This window comes from Carassius gibelio, chromosome A10 (assembly GCF_023724105.1).
Source record: "Carassius gibelio isolate Cgi1373 ecotype wild population from Czech Republic chromosome A10, carGib1.2-hapl.c, whole genome shotgun sequence".
Classification (NCBI taxonomy): domain Eukaryota; kingdom Metazoa; phylum Chordata; class Actinopteri; order Cypriniformes; family Cyprinidae; genus Carassius; species Carassius gibelio.
Window position 1 is genome coordinate 19579984 of NC_068380.1, and position 24315 is coordinate 19604298.

At 39.7% G+C, this 24315-nt stretch overlaps 1 long non-coding RNA gene across 1 annotated transcript in view; it reads right to left on the minus strand.

Moving 5' to 3' along the window:
* Positions 1-596: 596 nt before the first annotated feature.
* Positions 597-24315, minus strand: part of LOC128021478 (uncharacterized) — a 90635-nt gene continuing 66916 nt past the window's right edge. The window contains exon 3 of the long non-coding RNA XR_008185564.1: positions 597-1068. This is a non-coding gene — a long non-coding RNA (uncharacterized LOC128021478). The remainder of the gene's footprint in view (positions 1069-24315) is intronic.

Consider the following 24315-nt stretch of genomic DNA (forward strand, 5'->3'; position numbering starts at 1 on the left):
TTAGACCGTTGCAAAAGTAAGTTGTGCGTTGATGCAAGGCTGTCAATATTTTTATAGGTGTGGTTTATATGTGGTTTAAGTGGTGGCTAGGATGCAAGTTATTGATTTGGGTGGTTTCTAAGATGTTGCTAAGCAGCTGATACAGTTTTCAAGGTGGTTGCCAGGGTACTGCTAAAATTTATTTGATGGTTTATAGAATTTCCCGGTACTGTAATTGCTAGGGTGTTCTGCGTTGTTTATAGTGTTTCTGGAATCTTCTGTGTAGTTTCTAATATGTTGATACCTGATTTTGAGGATTGAGTAGTAGCCTTGTCCAATAATTTTGGGTGTGGCTATGCAATTTCTAGGGTATGCTAGGTGATTGTTTATGAATTTTGTATGGCATCGCTAAAGTGTCTTCTATTCAACAATCTTTTCCGGTAGTTTCCAACCACTTTAAAAAAACACACTTTTTTTCATTTTATGGAAGTTCCTTTTATGTGCTTGTTTTCAATGGTTCCTTTGCCAAATTAATTTGGCCAAAAATGAAGAACTTTATTAAACATTTTTTAAGCGCATAAGGAAAGATTAAAACTTGTCATTTCAAACTTTTCAGAAAAGCAATTTTGGCTCTCAACTAAGCAATTACTAGCTTACATGGTTGGGCCAAAAATGAAGAACTTTATTAAACATTTTTAAAGCTCATAAGAAAGATTAAAAGTTGTCATTTCAAACTTTTCTTAACTAAGTTAAACTTTTCTGGCTCTTAACTAAGCAATTACTAGCTCACATGGTTTGGCCTTTAGGGCCCTCGACAGAAACTTGGGGGCCAATTTTAACTTATAACTTGAATGAAAAGACAAAAAAAAAGAATGCTTCAAAAGGAAGTTGGTTCAGATTTTAACCTCTTTCCACTAAAACAGATGAGTCGTCTTACAGCTCCATCTGCTTCTAACAGTTTTATGTTCTCATTATCTGGCCGGTGGACATAGAAGGTTCCAGCAGGTCACACTCTTTTAGTTCTCCATCCCTCCATTGCCTTTTCATCTTATAATGTTCCTCTCCAAGCTTCCTTAACTGCTCTGCAGCCTGTGAAAATGAGTATAAGGTGATAAATAGACAGAAAAGAAACAGAGAAGATTCTGAATAATTGAACAAACTCACTTTAGACACTCAACAACTAAAACTCTTCTGCTCACCAAGGCTGCATTTCTTTAATCAAAAATACAGCAAAAAAAAGAAAATAATATTTTGAAATATTATTGCAATTTAAAATGTTGTCTACTGTAATATATGTTAAAATGTAATTTATGCCTGTGATCAAATCTGAATTTTCAGCATCATTACCCCAGTCTTCAGTGTTAAATTATCCTTCAGAAATCATTCTAACATGCTGACCAAAAAACATTTCTGATGATTATTAGTGTTCAGTTCTGCTTAATATTTCTGATTAAAGGATTCTTTGATGAACAGAAAGTTCAAAAGCATAACATTTACTTGAAATATAATTGTCTTTCTAACAATATTAATGTCTTTACTCTCACTTTTGATCAATTAAATGCATTCTTACTGAATAAAAGTATTAACTTATAAATTATTTAATTAACGAATCAATTAAATCTGATTCTGATCCCAAACCTGAAACATAATGTAGTTTCAGATGTAAAAATAAAATAATCAATTAACATTACATAAGTATTGTATTCAATGATCCAAAAAAAATGTATTAAAGATGCGTTTTTTTTTAAATACATTTATTGTATTGTATTTGTTTTTTACTCTAAATTCTATTCTATGCATAAATAATGTCAAAATGTTTAATGAGGTAATAATGGTGGCACAATGGTAACAGCTTTTTGTAGACCTTCAGAAACAATATGTGCCTATACAGAAACTGAATAATAAACCTGTGCTGAGAAATATTTCTGGGAGTAAAAAGTATGACAACTTGCCCCATTCTCCCTTACACAGTTCTTTAGAAGTGATTGGACAACAGAAGCATCTACACAATTTGCAGAGATAGAGACGTACATTTGAAACATAAAATTGTGGCAAAAATTGCCTTAAAAGCACATTCTGAAAAACACACAGTGTGAGCAAGACCCTCCAGCGATGGCAGACTCTGCATTCATGTCTAGCGCTCACAGCGGAGGAACCGCAAGTCGCCCATTCTCTCCTGAGATAAGTCCCTGCAGGGGTGTGATTAAACGTCCTAGCGGCTGTGTCACTTCCTGATCCAATCGCTCAGCCACAACACTCTTTAATTCCTCCACAACCACCGCTGCGGCACGGGTTGATGGAGGCTGTTGCCACCGTTGAGTGAGAGGTCAGTCTCATAAACACTGGCAGCTGGGCTCGCCATGGGAGTGCCACATTCATAAAGCCATAATTACTGTTACAGCACATTAAATCACCCCAGAGTTCAGCATGATATTCCAAACTAAAGCCGTTCAGTCATGACATTTGAGAGCAGCTGATAAAAAAAGTGCCCATTGCATTACCCTTAGCATCCCTGCAAAGAGTCACGTAATGCTTGGAAATAACCAGCTTATGAATATGTGCTTGTGCATTCTAGGAAACAATTGGAAATATGGCCACAGTGCCCATTGCCCATTGACGGCAATGTTGTCCGCAAAATGTTGCGGACAAAATTTCATGATAATTTTATCTGACACACCTTGATCTGGGTGTGCAAGGCACTATATTTTCTATTAAGTCTGGAGGCAACAAAAGACATTTCAGCCACGCTTATTTTTGGGACCAATTCTTACTATTAACTAACCATTAACTATGACTTTTGCCTCAATAAACTCCTAATTTGCTGCTTGTTAATAGTTAGTAAGATATTTGTTAGTGTTGTGTGGATTAAGGGAGTCATGCAGAATAAGGCATACATATGTGCTTTAGAAGAACTAGTAAAGAGCCAGTATGATAGTAATATGCATGATAATAAACAACTAGTTAATAGTGAGAATTTGCCACTAAACTAAAGTCTTACCAACATTTCAAAGCATATTATTTCATCAGTAGCTCAAGCTGAAATTCTCTATGCCTGTCAGTAATAGACCACTTCTAAATCAGTGTCTGACACTTCAGAAGGAAGCTACGATTTCATGGTCAAAGACACTACTGTTTCACTGAGCAGCCGGCCAAGCAGAAACAGTAAGGAAAAGTACTTTCACAACATTTCATCATCTCATCGACTTGAATCTCTTTTTCCCAAAAAATATTAATGCAGAACTTGGTGTAACAATATAGTTCTTGATATATTTCTTTGAGGGTAAATTTAACAGTATATATCACTTTTCTCACCCCTACTGAATTACACTAGAGCTAGAACTTATAATTTTAGACAAACAGTGTCCAAACTGTATATTCACTGGCTTGTAAAATGGGAACTGGTCACTTTATTGTGCTCACAAGCTAACTTGGCTTTGAACTCGCCACCAATTGCAACCCAGCTCAGCAGACAGAGGTCAGGACGGCAGATAACCAAGCCCAATTTATCGCAGTCCAAACGATTCTCACTCGTTTAGCTTGAAGAAAAACAGATGTCCTGGTTCAGGACTGATAAAGCTCACCGTCTGCTGATAAATTTCACATTCAGGTGGACAAGCTGAGGGAAATGGGTTTCCTGGGAGTTTGAAAAGGGCTTGGATTGCTGTCGGGCGGGGGGCACTGATTTGACCCAAGTCGTTGCGACCGACAGAGTCACAGTGTGACGGATCAGCGTTGATGGCCAGTGTCCTGACAACCTCCGGATGGAAGGCTGTAATTTGATCAAGCTATCAATCAATACTTCCAGATGGGCATCAATCAAAACCGTAACACGCTGGACCCTTATCATCCTCACTTTGGCAGCCGAGACAAGAAAAAGGAGACAGGAAAATAGGAGACTCAGTTTCTGTTCCGCTCCCCTTTTCTCACTTGACAGCCTCAAACCAAGCAGGGTCACCCTGGCCTGGGTGTGCCTGACAGAAACACTTAGACGGTAGAAAAAAAGTCCCACATGATTGGACACATTAATTGAGCAGGTGAAGTAGGTGCAGAAGTGATGGAAATATGAGTCATTGTGGATTAACTTCCAATGATACAGAATCCAATAGCTCAGTAACGCTGGAAGAATCACAAACTGTTAAGCATGACATTTTAACAGTGCTTAGGACTCATTCATTGAAATCTGGCAGAAAAAAACAAAAACAAAAGCCACAACATTTATAATCAGTGGTTTGGAGAAACGGGGCCAGGTACTGGAAGGTCATGAAATACCGGCATTAAAAAGGAGGTTATCTGCAACTTGGGTGTTGAACGAGGAATACTTGGAGATCTAAGGCTTAATGGAAACTCTAAATGTAGTGGAAAAATAAATACACTTCTGAGTCAGGAGACAAATACAATCTAGAGGTCTGCATGTGCGTGAAACTGCAGCCCAAATCCAGCCTGTAAATAAAAACCCGTGAACTTATCTAAATGGTATTGTTAAATTTTATGGCCAAATTGGACATTGCTCAGTTGTTTATTTTCCTTTCAAGTGAGTAGACCTATATGCACATTAACAGAGAGCAAATAGCCTGCTAAGAATTATGTTAAAATTAAAAGAAAATAAGGTATATTGTATTAGTAGTAGTTGTACTGTAGTATAAATATAATAAAGGAAATTTATTATAATTATATGTTCAGATGCAATTTATTAACATAAAAATATTTATAATACATTTGTATTATTATTGTTTTTTAATAACACTATTAAAGATAATATATAACATGTTACTTTTTTATATTAATAAAAAGAAAAGGAAACAAATATTTATTTTCAAAACATTGTTAGATGTACCACCAGCCTGCTAAGAGTTAAAAATTATTATTATTATTATTATTATTATTATTATTATTATTTAATTAAAAATATTATTCAGAACTATAATTTTATATATTTGCATATTATTATGTAAATATTGTTATAATGTTTCAATAATAATAATAATAATAATAATAATAATAATAATAATAATAATAATAATAATAATAATAATAATAATAATAATTGGGGTGCTTTTTCAAATGGAACTAGATATTAAATGGAAAAAAAAATAACATGGGATTTTATCCATCAAAACCGGATTTGATGGTGAAAAGGGTTGTTACACCAGTATAGAGGCAGAATTGAAAACAAGTGTGCAGTGGATTGAGGAGGATGAAAATGCAGTTCAAGGAAACAAAATTAACCTCTTTCTGCTGGGAATTAGGATATAGCTCGCATAGAAAAAGAGTTCAAGTCATCCTCAAAAGCATTGATGCTATATGTAGCATATTAGTAAATTTATTGGTCCCACTTTATATTAGGTGGCCTTAACTACTATGTACTTACATAAAGAAATAAGTACAATGTACTGATTGTGTTCATATTGTATTGTAAAACACTTTTGCTGCTATTGAGGTGGGATAGGGGTAAGGTTAGGGAGAGGGTTGGAGGTATGGGTAAGTTTAAGGGTGGGTTAAGGTGTAAAGTATGGGTCAACAGTGTAATTATAAATGTAATTACAGAAATTAAATACAGATGTAATTACATGTAGTTTTTTTTCCTAAATATAAGTACAATGTAAAACATGTATGTACACAATAAGTACATTGTACTAAATTATTAATTAAAATGTAAGTACATAGTAGTTAAGGCCACTTAATATAAAGTGGGTCCAATTTATTTATTTATTTAACAACCTGTAATTATATACTATTGTTGCTGGGTAACACTTTATTCTCACTCACAATTTGAGAGGTGGACCGAGTTTATAAAGACAAATGTTAAATTTCTGAAATAAGGCTCTGTGACAAATCTTGCAAAATAAGGGCAAGAACATTTATTAAGAAAGTAATAGGGCCGAGTTTAAATTCACATTGACTTCAAGAATGATGTCGAGACCACTATTTACTGATCTTTGCGAATAAATGAAAGTTCACTCATTCCCATCAATATGTTAAGACACATGCGTGGCTCATTAATTGAACTATGTGTTTCATTTTCAGTTTCAGAACATGGTGCATTTCATTTTCATCAACAGATAAAGCAAAAAATGTTTGCTATCCTGACAGAGGATATTCTCAAAACCCCTCAAGAAACTCAAACTGACTTGGCATTCATTGTCTTCCAAGTGAAAGAAGAGTCTGCGGCTACATCAAAGCTGAACATGCTGGACAGAGCAAACCACAGCAATGGGCCTCAGCTAAAACTTTAATTAAAAACCCAGCCAACGTACAGTAACAGAGCCTGTGAACGTTTGGATGCCAATGGCATGCGAGACATCTCTTGTAAGGTTTCATGGTGCATATTAAGTTATAAAATGGCTGTGAGAACCAGTGGTTTGGCCGTCCGCCCAATCCCAGACCCCCTGCTCTTATCCCCATGTAATGCATGAAAAGCATATCATGACAGTTAAATCAGAATCATCCTAACTGCTCCAGTGAAACGGCTGTTCTTTTCCTGTGCTGACATTTTCTCCACTGCCTCATGCTGGCTGGATGTTACTTGGTTTGGATCAGGTCTCGCTTCCCAGCAGTCACATGCTCACACATCTCTTTCTGGCCCATATTGGGTTTCTCCTAGATTTTGTTGACTTTCCTGGTTAACATATGGCCCCTCAGCTCCCAGGGGCTAGTCACTTCAATGCAGTGCGAAGGTATGTAGTGATCACTGGCTAACAGCCATTTTTGTCCCGTGCCATTGAAAATAATAAAAGGCTCAGATTCTCCAAATCTGTAATTATTGTAAACAGTCTGAACATGTAAAAACGCTTGGCACAATGGACAACAATATCAAGTTCGGTGATCTGAATTCAATAAGACATTCCACGTCTATTTAACAATTACAGTGATGCCATCTTTTCTTATAAAATTGTGGATGTTGCATGGAATCTGCTTTAAACAAGACCTTCCTATAACAATATTAAAGGTACTGTATGTCATTTTTGACTAAAGCATAGAAACACCATAAAACATTTGCAGATATTTAGGAAACATTCTAAGTTCACATATTGTTTTCTGAAAAACAACGCTAAAGCCAGTTATTCTACTTTGAAAATGTGCATTCCGTGTCGGAATGTCTGTTTTTGTTTTGGTCTTTGCGTTTACACTTGGCATTAACATACGATCACTGTGATCCGATCAAGCAGATCGGACAATCAGTCAATCAGAACATGGCGCATTTACACTTGGCAATATCAGCTGACTTTTCTATCTGGATAAGCAATCGGATCTGTCTTTCCCGCGCAATATTTAAGTCTGTAGATCTGAAGTGTTGGGTTTTCTGTTGAAAAGCATCTTCACTTGTGGGACATTTTACAAATCAAAGACAAGTGTAGGAATCTAACTAGCATTCCACACGGCTGTTCTCCATCTCTTTTTAGCTGGGTTTTGAGTTGAGAAGCCAGACAAAAAAAATTTCCTTATCTGAGATCAGAGTCTGAAACAAACATAAAATACCACATCTAGAGAGAGCTCACATTTGTGAAATTGGGTCTTTTACATATCAGTTACTAAATTTTTATTACGGACTTGTAGATCCTTCTACCAACTTCCCTATGTAAAACTAGCCATGTTTCTTTCTTCTTATTTCTAAAATTTAAAAGAAACACACTCAAACACACACACACACACTTCCTTCTCATAACCATCAATTAAAATCAAGCCTGAAGAACTATTAATTTGGGTTTCCTCATTAGCGGTGACAATAGTGCATCAAAACAGAAAAGGCTCTGCTTCAGAGGTTTGCCCTTAATAAAAAATAAGAGCAGTAAATACAGTGAATCTCAATTTCAGGCAGGTCCTCACACAAATATGCAATACTATCGTATGGCTTCAGAAGTCACATATAATAAAAACATACACTACTTTTTTAGCATTTGATAGTTTCAGCACCTATTTATTAAGCTTATTAAGTATGTTTATGAAAATGAAAGCAAGTATATGACTGCTATATCTCTAGATCCTAGATTTAGTCCATTTTCAAACACTATTTTTGCTTTAACTGAAATATGTACTTTCTAAGATGAATAGGATTAGCTAAATAATACAGCAAGCTGAATTCAAGGTATGCTTTTAGAGCTTTTATTCAATTAAATTCTTCACATTTCTTATCCACAAAAGTTAGCTATGTTTACTTGTTTGGAAAGGCTGAAGCTATCTAATAATTCCCAATTTGCACCACTGTGCAAAACAATTTCCATAAATCAAACAAATTCCACGAAAGTAAAAGCAGGATTTCAGTGCTAAGAAGTTCCACTAGTTAGGGTGACTGGCTAGTATTTTCCCTTTGCAGTCTGAATACTGTGCCATGACTGTTTATCCTGTTTCTCCACCTAAATATATGAACCCATAAAAGAGGCCTCCAACATCCTGATCCTGATTAAATTATTCAATGTGAAATGCATTTTATTTCTTGTTGAAAAAGAGGAGTTGTTTATTATATAAAGTTTGAATGATGAATAAATTGCAGATAGCTGTGGTCTGCAAGTACAGCCAACACTAATGCTTCAACAGCCTTGAGTGATGAAGCTAAAACCTGTTCAACATGCTAGACGTGTCTAAACAGACTGAAAGCCACCTGGTCAGATGCACTTGCTGATCTTGCAGACGTCAGCTCTTCTTACAGCCCTCAATCAATATAAGTTCATCCACTATTACAGAGGATAATTATGAAATGAATATTGATGAAAGAATTGTCAATTGTTAATGAATCAATTGAAATGAATTATCACCTAAAGGCCTGTTCACACTAAAATTTTGTTCATGTTTACCACTGTTCACTAAATTTTCGCAGGCAAAATCCACATCGTCAGGAACTTCAAATACAGATGATGGATTTCAACGGTGCATATATGGCATCAGTTCAAGCGGGTCATAGCATTACATGATTTCTTCATTGCACTGACCAACAGCAAGCTCTTTGATTTGTGCTACATTTCTACACTATTGACAATGAAAAATGAACCTGTATGAGCCTATGAAATCTGGCTGAAATTGAGGATGCAGGTGCTGGCAAGTAAGTGTGCCCAGACAGATGCATCTCGGTCCACAAACCAGCCAACACCCAAAACCCAACACAACTACCATCGTGTTTTGCCACAGGACAGCAAGTGTGAGTAAAATTTATGTTGTCTTTCAGGACTGTAATACGAAAAGCATGCAACTGCAATTATTGTTACTGGTATAATAATGTCTATTGGTACAATGTTTTACAAGACTAAACATGCACGTCCTGATTTTGCCAAGTCCGATGTGTTCCTAGGTCAACATATTTTGTTGACCCTGGAACAACATTTTACTCCAAAAATATATTCTTAACCATATCCCTACACCTAAACCTAACCTTAACCATGAGTAATCCCTAAAATCAGAGGAAATGATAGATGAATGACACTGATGTACAAGCACCAAACACTGATTTTAAGCATAAACTTCACAAAATCTATAAACTGGTTCTTCAAATCTGATTGGTTAATCACAATGTTGTTCCAGGGTCAACAACGATGTTGTCCCAGGAACATGTCTCACTTGGTAAAATCAGGTTAGGCACTAAACATGCTTCATCGTTTTCAAAAGCCTTTGTTTCCACAGTCCATACTACAACACGAAAACAGCATTCCAAATTTATCCGCTCTGGAGACCGTTTAAAAAGGCCAGAAGGCCAAAACGAGTGGAAAACATGCTTTTCCAGCAGGAACGCAATAATGCAGACAAGGCTTGAGGAATTGTCAAACCAGGAAACCAATTGCAAAGCTGCCTACATAGTAGGCTACCCATAGATTTTTTTTATTTTTTTGTTTGCCCCATCAGTTGTTACTCCCCCCTTCTACTTTTCCCGCAACCAACAACTACAGCTGCCGAAGGAAGCTTTGCAAGTGGCTCAAGCAGCTATCTCTCCTCCTCCTCTCATGCTCTCATTTACTTCCATATTCTGCCACACCCTAACCATCCTTAAGACCTATTAGCAGTCAGACCAATTACTTATCAATGAAGCTCACCGAACCCTCATAAGCCAACCCCTCTAACGCCAGCCCATCCCTCTCCACTCAAAACCATGATCTACCATAGCCAACCCTCCTTTACATCCCTATATCCATCTATAACAGACAATCCTCACTCCAGCCATCCCAGCAGTGCAGGCCCCCGCAGAAGCCTCTTTCTGTTTTTCCCCACTGCCATAGCAGTGTCTGCCCCGCAGGAGCCTTTTCTGAATCTCCCCACTGCCACAGCAGTGTCTGCCCCTGCAGGAGCCTTTTTTGTATCTACCCATTGGCGCAGCAGTGTCTGCTACCGCATGAGCCTTTTTCCGTGTCTCCCCACTGCTGCAGCTGCGTCTGCTCCCGCAGGAGCCTCTATCTATATTTCTCTACTGCGGGAGCAGTTCTCAATCCTGCAGGAGCCTGTTAATGTAAAATAAAAAATAAATAACATAAAATAACATAAAATATCCCGCTCGACACTACTCTCGAAAAACAATTAATTATACTGATCCATGGAACAAACTTAATGTAATGAATCACTAACAATCTAATGTACAATATATATCAACAGCCTTCAAGGGCTCAAACGTCCCGACAATAGTTTCTACATGTCACTGTACAACCTAGTCCTCATTTTGCTAAACATTTCATTCAAATGTACACCATCTTTAATATTGGACAATTCTACAGGCATGCTACAGCAATCATAAGTCCTTCAACGTAACCTCAAATATTGCCACTTTTTTATTACATTTCAGCTATTCACTGAAATAATCTGTTCAGATTTCCCCTATAGGTGGTCCAAAAAAAAAATGCTTATCATGAGTGGTTAATCTGAAAATTCTGGGAAAAGAAACTCTTAATCAATCTGTCAGCTGCATATAATTTGCAGTTTAAAACCATAATCACCTCGATGGCTCTTGATGAATTCTCTCTCCCAACCGTAGAATAACGATCATGCAATCAATATGGAGAGAGAGGGAAAAATAAAAAATTAAAAAAAAATTTAAATAATAATTCTTAAGCTCTTGATTGGGAAAGGTTAACATCACCTCAGCTCTAAGCTATGCCCATGCTTCCAGATTCATGGCACTTATTCGAGATACACTGACAAGACAGGTAATTCTATTTCTTCATACGCTTAACTTTGAATGCAAGCCGATCAAAGATTTTCTGACGTTATCAGAAGCATCTTATTGGATTTGCTAAACCACTACGCAGGTAATCCTCATAGCATCCCCTTTAGACAACTCAATTTGCTCTGAGTATTGAACTCTCCGTCAGGTGCTGCAAAGTACTCCCACCGAGGAAAAAAATAAAATAAAATCCTACGGCCTGTGACACTGACCCAGCCGATACAGCAAGCACAAAGTTCCTGTTGGATGCTGGTGAGAGCCTCCTGGCCACACAACTTTACCTTTAAGTTTTTCATCCAGAGAGGCTTAACTGTTCAATGCTGTGAGTACAAGCTCCCATCAGACGTCGGCGAGAGTCTCCCGGCTAGACAAACTCACCTTTTCCTCTTCTATGGTCAGAGAGGCTTAACTGTTTCCTCTCCCCGTCCAGTGAGGCTTACCTGTCTGATGCGTGTGCTCCCGTCTGACGTCGGGAGTTCCCCTGGTAGGGTTCCATACTTGCTGCTGAGTATCGACCTCCCGTTAGATGTCGCAAGAGTCTCCTTGTCGGTCAGCCCAAAAATCCTGTTTATCTGCCTAAACGAGAGGACCCAGACGTCCATTGTCGAGTCTTAATCTCCAGTTTGAGGCTTCATGGGCCCTCTCCGTCAGCCATTTGCCCTTCACCCTCTGAATAGCAGGGGCTTATCAGCCAGTAGGGCCCGTACGCCGACACCATGACCTATTCTAGTCGAGGCAACTCTGGCCATCCCAGTCGGGCTATACAACCACACTGCTCCTCCTCATTGACCGGTAGGACTCACCGTTCCAATGCTGTGAGCTCCCATTGAGCATCAGCTCGAGCCCTACCAACCGGGCGCCTCTAACCACATAGTCCAGTACCTGCAGCCAGTAGGGCCTACCCTTCCAACACTTAAGTCGCTCCCACTGGAGTACCTAGGCTCTTCCATCCTACCAACGAGGTGACTTCTCAGAAAAATAAAATCTGCCCCCCGCCAGTATTCAATGCTATTTTTGGGGGCGTTCTTAATCTGGCGGCTGTCGTCTTGTCCATTTGCTTTTGGGGGGTACTCTAGGTTCGGTCCATTCCCGAGCTCGGAGCCCTTCCCTGGACAGCCCATTAAATACGCATACCATACCTCAGCTAATTATATGTAAGCATAAACCACTGAAATGATGTTCTCATAACAATATTCGGGAGGAGCGCGTCAGATACTTAGCCTAATCAACACAGGTGGACCACAATCTAGTAATCAATACCACAATGTAAATATCGTATCGACTTACCTGTATCCATTGGCGGTTTATCAGAATCCTTCCTCCACCCTTTTATGTCATTATTGTCACTGTATGTCTGAGCCTCGTCACAAGCATTTCAATGCCCAGTTTTCCTCTGGGGGAGAGGCCCAGATGTTACTGGCCACAGTAAAAGAGCCGTCCTTTTCATCTGTGGGTGGGCCATCTTAGAGATTTTTTGTGGCCTCTTTAGAGGATTTAGCAGTGCCCTGCAGAAAGCTTGAAGCCTAAATTGAAGAGTTTCCTCCATTGTTTCTGGGTGAAGTGGGGCAGGTGTCGATTCCTCAGCGGAGTAAAGAATCCAGCCTGGGAGATTGGGGCATTAAAAGTGAACTATGTTGGCCTCCTGCATCTCAGCCAGGTTTAGTCAGAGATAGCACTCAATTAGCTTACAGGCCTTGGACAGGCACTACGGATGATTCCTTTTACTGACAGCATTTTGCAGACACAACTGTACCACAACTGCACGTTCCACTTTGGGAAAGTCTACATACACCTTGGCTCTCCCACCATTGAGGGTAGTGAAGAGGGAATAGATCAAACATTACCAGACGCTATAGAATGCCTTCCATATTTTAGTGAACTCACCTCCAACCTGATGCTTTTGGTGGCCTTCAACTCAACCGCAGATGAATGAGAAGCCGCCGTTGCTGGGGGTTGTTCAGCAAAGTCTTCAGCATCAGAAGATGAAAGACCCTCCTCTTATGTTGAAAATTACATCTTTTGCTCATCTGGAGTCCATAATGAGATACTAGGTCCACCGCAGCAAATACAACAATGCAAGAAAAAGGAAGTCCGTGGAGGCTGGCCTGGCAGAGCATTCCTGATTGCAATCATCAGGTCACCCCCGTTACTAACATTGCAGCCCTGAACACACCTCTAAATGTGACTTACACGCAGTCAAGAATCTTCTGCAGTCTTTGTTGTTTCTTGTAGAGAAAGTAGTGTTTTACAACAGTGCTCATGAAGCATTTGGCTACGAATCAAAAATCTGAATGAGTGGATGCACGCCGCCATCTTATATACCCCTATGTATAGTGAGTGTCTTCACATGCAAATTCTACTCACCAATAGTCATTGGCCGTTTCTTGTAACGCTAAGAGATGATTAGGGTGCCCAAGTGAGACCTCTTATGTCTGTGTTAATGTTGACTGTCAGAAAGGGAACTGTTTTTCAAAAAGACCGTGAAACAAATCGCATTCGAAAACATTTATGTTGGAGCTAACAGCTCATCTAGGCAAAGTACTTGTTTTAAACTAATTTTACCTATTTTTACAAAAGTATAACTAATACACCCAAGAAATTCAGAATTAGAAAGTGACATCAACAAGAGCAGCTCGTTAATGGTGAAAGTCACCATGCTGCTAACACACAACAGAGCTGCGCACTAATTAGCCTGCTAACGCTACCTCCCTGGCTGACCAGAATGCCTTTGTGCCTTTAATGAAAGAAAATATATATATTTTATTTTCCCTAAACTAATGAGCTCCATTGGAAAGCAATACCAAGCATGGGATGCCATGCTTAATGGCATCTGTTATTAAATATGACTTTCTTCTCTTCTAAACACGAAATGAACGTCGAGGTCTCTTAAAACTAAAACACTTGAAAGTGAAGCTTGACTATTTCAGCTGCAGAACAGGGTCTTATTTCCTGCATTGGCTTTTGGAGTGAAATATGACCTGGACAGGTTGCACACATCACTTTATGTAATCATTTTCTGAATGGGTTTTCATTACAGAGAGGAGATAAATGTATTATACACCCAGTGAAATTCTCAGCTCTCTGTAGGAGGTGGTGAACCATCCCTGAGTCCATCTAGGCCCACTGAACCTCCTGTTCATTAGATACTAGATGTTCCTTACACACTGCTAGCATCTTTAAGAGCTGCCACTGCTGAAATATTTTGTATACAAACGAATGAGAACTTTTACAGAATTAAGGTTCAAATTAAGGTTAGATTTAAGGATGCTCATTGTAATTTCAAATAAAATTTAGTATGGATAGTATTCAAATTGGGATGCAGCATAAGTGTTTGTTTGTTTTACTTGTGGTTGCCTGGGTATTGCTATGCTGTTGTTAAGACATTTTTTTTTTTTTTCTCGTTCTTACTCAAGTTTCTAAGTTGCTTTTATCCTGTTGCTATGTGGTTGACAGGTTGTTGCTATAAAACTGCCAAGTGATTTATCCTCACCCCAGCCTGACCTCTTGCTATGCTAGAGTTCTCTGAGTGTTTTCAGTGCATTGCCTTGTGGTTCAATTATTTTTTTTAGAATATATTTAAATATTTTGTTCAATATAATTGTTTTGCTACACCAGTTATGTCGCCCTTCCTTTTTACATGACTTGCATGATTGTTAATATTTGGCCCAAAATAAATAAATAAATACATTCATACATACATAAATGCCTCATTTAATCCAATATTACTAGTAGTAGTATTATCTTTTGATAATACAATATTATACTATATTATTATATTAATACTATACTATTGATATTTTAATAATATATTATTCCCAAATACATCAATAAATGCCTCACTGAATTTTGTAATTGATTGTTTTTATTAAGAGTAACTCAATAATATAACACATTACTTTGAAAGTAACTCTCCCCAACATTGACTTATTTGTTTCCATCAACATACATTTATGTAACTAGTCTGTTTATATATGTAACTGTTTCTGTTAGTTTATAAAGGCTCTAATAATTGTGAAAATGGGGCATTACAAATATTTTCATTCCCACTCATGTGTCTCGTGAAGCACATTGTTAATTAGGCCTGCATTGTTAATTGTCATGAAACACATTGTTAATGAAGCAGAATTCCTCTGGCAATTTGATTCCCATGTTCTGTCGACTCCTCCCAGGCCCCTGTGAAGAGAAGCATTGAGAGCCAAACTTCTGTTCAGCTGTATCCTCCTCTCACACTCACTTCTGTAATCTGCTCTCAGCTCCAATTCAGACTCAACATCTTCACTGAAAGGCACCATGGAGAGATGCCATCTTTAGGTGGGTGTATGGCACATCATTGAATGAATGTGAGCCTTCTTATATAACACAAAAAGTGCAGATTATTAAAAGAGATATGAGCCATAGGTGGGTGATGCTTTAGTTAGGAGCACATCTCTTCTCCCAGGATAATTTGAAAAAGGAAATAATTTTCTATATTCTATTTTTCTTTTTTTTCTATGTTCCTTTCACTTACAAAGACATGAACTTTGTTTTTGTTTTTATTTTTTAAATTTCAAGTAATCAAGGATGTCAATAGATTGATGAATCGCCAATGAAATGATGGAACTCAAGTGTGCAAAGATGCATTAGTAAAAGATATATTAGTCATTGCAAAGTAAGCAAAGTAGAGTGGGAATTAATATCTGGATGAATTAGATATCAAAACAGCACAAAACAACAGTCTCAGATGAACAGAACCATTTAAATGTTTCAGACCTCAAACATGCATATAGAAACCTGCAGCCTGTCCTGATGTTTTAAGTGTGTCTCTGATATAATAGGCCTAATATCTGTGTATGAATTATTTAATATGCCTGGCTGCTTATTCAGACAAGCCTGACCATGGCGTATTAGGGACGATGCCATCACTTTTATGAGGGTAATTCATTTGTCGGGTATGAAATGGCCTGTGGATCAGAATGACGGAGGATAAGAGGTAGGAGGTTATGGAGGGACCTAAAGCGTCCCTCTTCTGAAGATTTAGTTCCCCAGAGGTTCAAAGAAGTAACTTTATGACAGAATAGAACTGACTATGCTGCACCACATAGTGTGTACTAAACACTAGGGCTTCAAGACAAATGAGTATTTGAAAGTTTCAAATTAGCTGCTCCTCTACAGGTGTAGATCTGACAATTTTTCAAACTCTAATGAGATTCATTCTCAGAAAATGACTAGTGACACATCTAGTTTCTATACTGAAGGAAAGGCGTTGACAGCTTCTGTAGATGTTGTCTATGCTGTTGAAAGACCAACTGTAATGCCATATACACAGTACAGGAAAGAAGGTCAGAGTTCTGCATGCATTTAAAAACTCAGGTTCTTGTTCTCAGACATGTTGACAACCTTATGGTGCACACAACAAACCTCTGATGTGCGTCAAATACACACTCGTACTCATCACCAACTGCAGCTAAGATCAAGGAGATCATCAGACTTTGCCAACAAACATGGTATAGCAGGATATAAGCAAAGAAATGAAGAAAAATTACACTGTAAAAAATTACTATAATTTAATGGTACAAAAATATATGTAGTTTAATTATATATGGTGAAAAACGTCACTAGGTTACTTATGTAACCCTAGTTCCTCGAGGGAACGAGACGCTGCGTCGAGCACTTTTGTGGAGCTATTGGGGAACGCCTTTGGCAAGAACAACTCTGAATATCGTGTGCAATCAGTCCAATGGAAGAGCGTGGCGTCACGGGCGGGGTGACGCAGCGACCAGGAAGCTATAAAGGCACCTGCCACACAGCTGACTTCAGCTTCGAGTAGGGAAGCAAGCGCAGGCAGGGTGCCGGGAGTATGGCTCTGCGACGCAGCGTCTCGTTCCCTCGAGGAACTAGGGTTACATACGTAACCTAGGGACGTTCCTCTTCGGGAACTCGAGCTGCGTCGAGCGCTTTTGGGGAACGATGTGCCAACGCTGCCAGACTACCAAACCCCTGCCTAGTGTGTATCCGAAGAGCACAGCTAAGGCGAGAAGACAGAAGAGCCAGGAGCGGCTTGCATATCAAGATTGTAAAATGTAAAAGTTAGGTTAGTTTGTGATGTGAGGATTGACTCGATCCGAGCAGGAGACATACGTGCCTGCATCGTGGTCGAATCCCATACTACGCCTAGATAGGTGGTTCTCTGAAGTGGAGAAAGTACACTCTTCTTGGCATTCAGTCTCAAACCCAGCTCCCCCATATGGGTGAGAACGACACCTCGATGTTGAACCGCCATCTGCTCTGATTGAGCTAGAATCAACCAATCGTCGATATAATTTAGAATGTGGATGCCCTGCATACGGAGGGATACCAGAGCCGCATATACACATTACGTGAACGTGCGGGGTGAGAGTGCAAGGCCAAAGGGAAGTACTCGATATTGGTAGGCTTTGCCCCTGAAAGCGAACCTCAGAGACTTCCTGTGTTGTGGAAGGATGGATATGTAGAAGTATGCGTCTTTGAGATCTATTGTGACAAACCAGTCCTCGGATCTGATTTGAGCTACATCCTGTTTGACAGTGAGCATTTTGAACTTCAGTGACATAACTGCTAGGTTTAGATGACGTAAGTCTAAGATCGGACGCAACCCCCCATCCTTCTTTGGAACTATGAAATACCGGTTGTAAAACCCGGATTCCCTGTCTAGAGGAGGGACCACCTCGATGGCCGCCTTCCTTATTAGGGTATTCACTTCTTGTTCCATCACCAGAGCCTGCTGGGGGCCGACTACTGTCGGTGTAACCCCATTGAATGTCGGCGGTGGATGGCCGAACTGAATGTGATAGCCTCTTTCTACCGTGTGCAGGACCCATTAAAATACATTTGGCAGAAGTTTTCACACTGCTAACTGATGTACTAAGGGAATCAGTCCCTCGAGACTGACCTCTGGTGTAAGAGGCCCCCGAAGGGGCGGCGAGCGTCTCAGCTCCGCTACGCTCACGGGCGGAAATAACTGAGAGCAGTGCTCGCTGGAAGCGGCTGCACCCTGAAACTCTGGCAGGGTTGGCATAACCACCTCCCGAGGGCACTGAGGTGAGACAGGCACCGTATAATGAGGTGGACACCGCTCTACCCCAGTAGGGGCCGCCCTCTGTAATCGTGACTGAAATGCGTCATGACTTCTTGGCCGTGGACCTCCCAGCCTGACATCTTAGATTGGGATTAGGCTGAGAAGTCGTCGGCCCAGAGCTTTGCTCTGTCTGTACATGGAGGGGCAGCTCCCGCCCAGCAGTCCCTCCAGTACATCTAACTTCACATGTTCAGTAACTGTCATTATATTCCTCAGAATTTAATGCAATCAAACAATCAGACAAGTAAACACGGTCTGGATTGTGATACAATTCACATTGAAGTGATATATTGAACTTCTTGAAGTTAGATAACGGTCATTAGATTCCTCAGAATCGAATGAAATTCAGCAATCAGACAAGTAACACGGTCTGGATTGTGATACAATACACATTGAAGTGATAGATTAACTTCTCAGTTATTAAATTTTGTTGAATTTAATGAAATCAAAACAATCAGACAAGTGAACACGGTCTAGATTGTGACAAAGTACACATTGAAGTGATAGAACTAACTCCTACTTTTTTAAATGGAGTTTAAACAACCAGACAAGCGGTCGGGTATGGAAAATTCACATCAAAACTGAAAATGATGTAATACACGCGTTGCCTCGACATCGCGCGAATAATTAGTCACACAAACAATATTAATCCCCTCGGAGACTTAAATAGCTGCTTGTATAATGTTAGGCATAACACTGTTTATTGTATATGCTTATACAACTTTATGTTTGTGCAACTAAAAGCTCGCCGACGCCCTCCGTATCAATCTCCTCGGAGAAAGAAAGGCGGAGCGTCAAGCCCGATGCTCGGGGGTGGGGGGGAGAACCGAAGCTCGGGCTTCCGAACCCCGGAATCAGGCAGATCTGATGGGTAAGGTAGGAGATAAGGACGTGCCCGTCTCCATTCCCTCCAACAGATCGATCTGCGAACCCAACGAATGCCGGCGCCGTTCCGCCTCGGCGAAAACGGGACCGGTATCGCGAGGAACACTGGCGAAGGCTCCCTCCTCGAAGAGAGCCCTCCGGGATCGAAGCGTACACAACGGCCGGGCAGTCGGCTCCCTCGAGAGCCGACTCAGCGTGCTTCGATCCCAGGCAAACCACGCATAGACTGTTTGTATCCCCGAAGAGGAACCTAATGTATTTTTTAATGTGCTTTTTCAGTAAAATTCTGTCAATATAATTTTTTTTTTAAGTAAAAAACAATAAGCCATCTTATTATTTACAGGGAATAAAATGTAATTACCAGAACACCTTGTGTAACGCTTCACATTTGATGTTTTTTCATTGATATTCAAACATCAGATTCTGTGAGGATATGTGGGACATTCCTATCATTTCATAATAACCCATGGTTTATTTTTTGAGGACACAAGGCTTAAAAAATGTCATCAGTCTATAATGCCACTGAAAATGTCTCGGTTACATATATAACCTTGTTGCCTGAAGGAGGGAACAGAGACATTACGCTATGAAATACCTCGACCGAGAGCCCAATCACCTTTGAGTGGTAACAAAATGATGATACACCTTGGTCTGCAGAATTTGAATCACAAGCTCCGCCCCATGGTACAGGTATATAAGGAGCAGCGCGAGCAACTTGTACTAAAGTCTTCGCTGAGAAGCCGAGCCAGTGACCCGGAAAAAAGCGATGTGGCAAGGGGACGTAACGTCTTTATTCCCTCCTTCAGGGAACGAGGGTTACATACGTAACCGAGATGTTCCCTTTCAGTCAGTCACATTCTGCAATGCCTCAGAAAGAGACTAATGAATGGGGTCCCTTACAAAACGCCACATGGCTGTCTTCCAGTGACCCGTTTGAGCGATAGCACCCTGTTGTGGGGCCAGCACGAGTGAGGGCCTAAGCTGACACGGAATACACTGGGTAGCATATTCTGCTGGACATATGCTAGCAAGCTTCCTGCTCGTAGGAGGACTTACAAAGGCAGATATCGACCAAGGTGGTGATACACATGAACTCTGAGGTACCCAGCCCACAGGGTGGAAGTTTCAACGACAGAGCTTGCAAGGTACTTGCCAAGGGAAAGACACATGCTACAAAGAGACTTACTGTGGAAATACACACGTGGGATTGCCCAGAAAGGGGAATCACAACACATGGAGGCACCTAGTCCCACACAGGGCAGACCGATAGGGCATGCACACACGTGCTGAACATCAACAGTGCTGAAGGAACCCAGGGTTCTGAAATGAGGAACTCACCTGAGGGAGAGCTGATAGTGCATATATATGTACCTGATAGTGCATGCATCCATGGAGTGGAATGGCGCAGCAAGCGGATTGACACCGAGCAGGTACTTACTGGCCCAAAGGCGTGAGTACCCGGGAGGACACGGGCTCTACACGGAGATTAAAAAATCTCACAAATGTGTTAGGTGTCGCCCAGCCCGCAGCTCTACAGATGTCTGTTAGCGAGGCTCCATGCGCCAGCGCCCACGAGGAAGCTACACTTCTAGTTGAGTGAGCTCTCACCCCTAGGGGGCATGGCAGGTCTTCAGCCTGATAAGCCAGGACAATGGCATCCACTATCCAGTAGGCTAACCTCTGCTTGGAGACAGCCTTTCCCTTCTGTTGGCCTCCGTAACAAACAAAGAGCTGCTCTGAGGTCCTGAGGCACTTATTTCTGTTCACGTAAGTGCATGCACACACACTGGACAAAGCAGTGCCAGGGCTGGGTCTGCCTCCTCCAGGGGCAGCACTTGCAAGTTCACCACCTGATCTCTAAAGGGAGTGGTGGGAACTTTGGGCACGTACCCGGGCTGGGGTCTCAAGATAACGTGAGAGTTGGCCGGCCCTAATTTCAGGCAGGCTTCGTCAAGTGAAAATGCCTGCAGTTACAGCTTCCCAAGAGACTTACCTTCAACAGGGTCTTGGTGGAAGAGGTTGTTTGAGATGCCTCTACCATACAGATTTTCCAGCAGCCTGGGGTTTATTCATCATTTATTACTTCTGGTGTGAAAGGGCTTTAATAAATCGCCAAAAATAGAACATTTCAATATTTGTATGTAAAAATCTGAAGCCAAACCATTTGAGAATCACTGATCCAGCAGAGCTTGACTATCTGTCTGGTTAGCAGACACATGAGAAAGGTCCTCTCCCTCTTTCTCCAGCACTCTAAAGGTTATCTGATGTCACGAGATGTACTTGTATCTGTCATCAGAGCACTTGTCCTTGACTCCAGATGGTTCAATTTATTTTCCATGTATGACATCCATAGTCCACAGATCAAAGTGCTTAATGAAATCACAGCCAAATCCACAAAAATAAGACATCTATTTCAAGCTGACTATCTTCTGTACATCTCAAAAGTCTGTTCCACTCTAGAAAACTTTTTTAAGAAAATCTATAAATGCTGAATTCTTGTTTCTTAACAACACCAACACCATACCTGGTAGATTAAAATGTACATATATATTCAGCCCAGAAATGCAACACCTTCTGAACAAAGATCACCCACAAATGTCTGCATACACCAGCCATGGCCATTATATCTGCTCGTCTTCAAATCTCTTTGTTATTTTCACTGTAAAAGTCCACATTTTAAAACTTCTGTTGCTTTGGACTGCAGTTGTTCAATGTACTGTCTCTGCTGATTTCACAGGCTCCATTATTGGCATTAAAATAATTGCAAAGCTCGACTACACACTCCTTTTGTTAAGAAGCAGAGAGGGATTTGACAGATGACTGCTTCTCACAAATATCAGTTGTAGATTAAAACTCATGTCACTGATATTGCAGGAACAATTGTGGAAATGTTCTGTAGGCCTGAACCTGGCACTTCATGTTAGGATGTTTCTGTGATTTTATATGTTATTTGTTTATTTATTTCTGTTGGGAGTGAGAATGAGGAGGAGGTTTAAGGGGGAGTGTGATAAATCACTGAGCTGGGCAATAAAATCTGAAAGCATGACGATTTCATTAAATTAGGTACTCAAAGATGAAGGAACGGGAGGAGAGATGATGTAGGGTCTCACTATTGGTAGCTCTCATGTGGCCTTCAGCGTGTTATTGCATATTGCATCTGACTTCAATTAAGGTCACGAGTAGCAGACTAAATCTAATTTAGTCTTATATCGTGAGGTATTTAAGAGAATGAATGCATTATTAGATCTATTATCTGATCACTATTTGCTTTGGGGCAATTAACAGGTGGCGCCAAATCCAACCTAAATAAAACAACAATAGTACAAAATCTTTAGGGGTGTGTGGCATGACTAAAATCACAAAGTGTGCATGTGATATGTGTAGAGGTATATTAGAGAACTAACCAAAAAGGTGGTTACATGACCCTTTAAGAAGTGGAAGGTATTTGGTACAACACAGACACTCCCTGGATCAGGATGTCACTCCAAACTGGTTGAAAGAGCCAGATGAAACTGATCACAGAGGCGACCAAGAGGCTTACAGCAACTCTGAAGCATCTGCAGGAATTTATGACAAAGTGTGACAATTGTGTGCATGTGAAAAAAGAAAAGAAAAAAAAAATCACAAATCCTCTACAAATGTGTATGGGAGGGTTGCAAGAAAAAGCCCCTCCTCAAGAAGGACCACAATCCAGTCATGACTGAGCTTTGCCAAAACATACCTTCAAGATTCTAAAGCAGATGAAACTAAAATTGAATTATTCAGTCTCAACACCAAATTATTTGTCTGGCAGAAATCCAATACAGGTCACCATCCAAATGACAGCATTCCTCCAGTAAAGCATGGAGGTGGTGATATCCTGTATTGGGTTGTTTCTCTGCAGCAGTGACTGGAACATTTCTCAGGACAGAAGAAAAAATTGATGGGGCAAAATACCATAAGATTCTTGTGGAAAATCTGCTGCTACAAGAAAAAAAAAAAAAAAAAAAAAAACGATGGACCAAATACCAAAAGTTACATTCAATTAATAAAAAATATTGTATTGAAAATTATATTAATATTAATTCAGCACCTAAAAGTTAGAAAGTATATATTCTAGAATAGATTATATATTTCTATGTTGTTTCAGTTATAGCAATAATTTAAAGGGGGGGTTCTTCTTGTAAAAATATTTTATAATGAACAAGACAAGCATTATTAATATATGACATAATAAAGCAGTTTTTTTTCTACAGTTGCTCTACATCTGTGAATGTAGATGACATGCAGTTGGACCCATGCTAAATGACAGCTAGGCATAAAAATAAATAATTAAAATAAATAAATGTATATACATATATATAATATTGTTAAATTCATCATGTTTAAGTAGATATCCACATGATGAATTGTTCTGCATATGTGTCCTGTCAATCTTCATAAATATAGCTGAACAAACTATATTCATTTATAGTTAATGAATTAATCTCAGCTTGAGTTTCTCAAAGAACTGTGCCATTTTATACACTTAGCACAAGTGACATTTTGATAAATATTTATACAAAATCCATTAAGCAAAAGTCAAATTTATGAGATTACAACACACATTAGCATTATAAAGAACACCTTTTACAATTTACAGAGAAATTAAAAATATTGTCTGCATTATTCAATCAACATTTTTATTAATTATTATTATTAACATATATGGTAAAAAAATCAAAGGCTTCAACTGTATGATACATGACTGAATGATTGAAAGCTGGCTGGGTTTATTAATTGAGTCATAAATCAGATTTTATAATGCTCTATAGGCCAGAGGCAATGCTGAGTAAGGCTTTTACCATGACACTTATTGGCTGTGAGTGAGGGCAGTTTTTACATGTTGATATTGGACGGGATGGTCATATGGCGCTCTGCCCCGTGCAACACAAGTCTGGCCAACAGAAAATCGGGTCAAGAGCTCAAGTCCAGCGTCACTGCCATTGACAGCACATTTTTCCACTCATATATCTTCTGACAACCCTGTCAAAGGTTCTTAAAGATCCCTCACTAGGCCTTATTAAAAAGTCATAAGAGTTGAAACTGGTGGATATTAAATTATTGAATAAACCTAGACTTAAATACGACTGGTGCAGCCCATGGAAAACACAATACCCTGTGTATGTCTACAGGACATTTTTGCACGTTTCTTTTTTACGTTAATTGGTTAACCCAGAACACTGAAAACAATTTACTTTGAAAC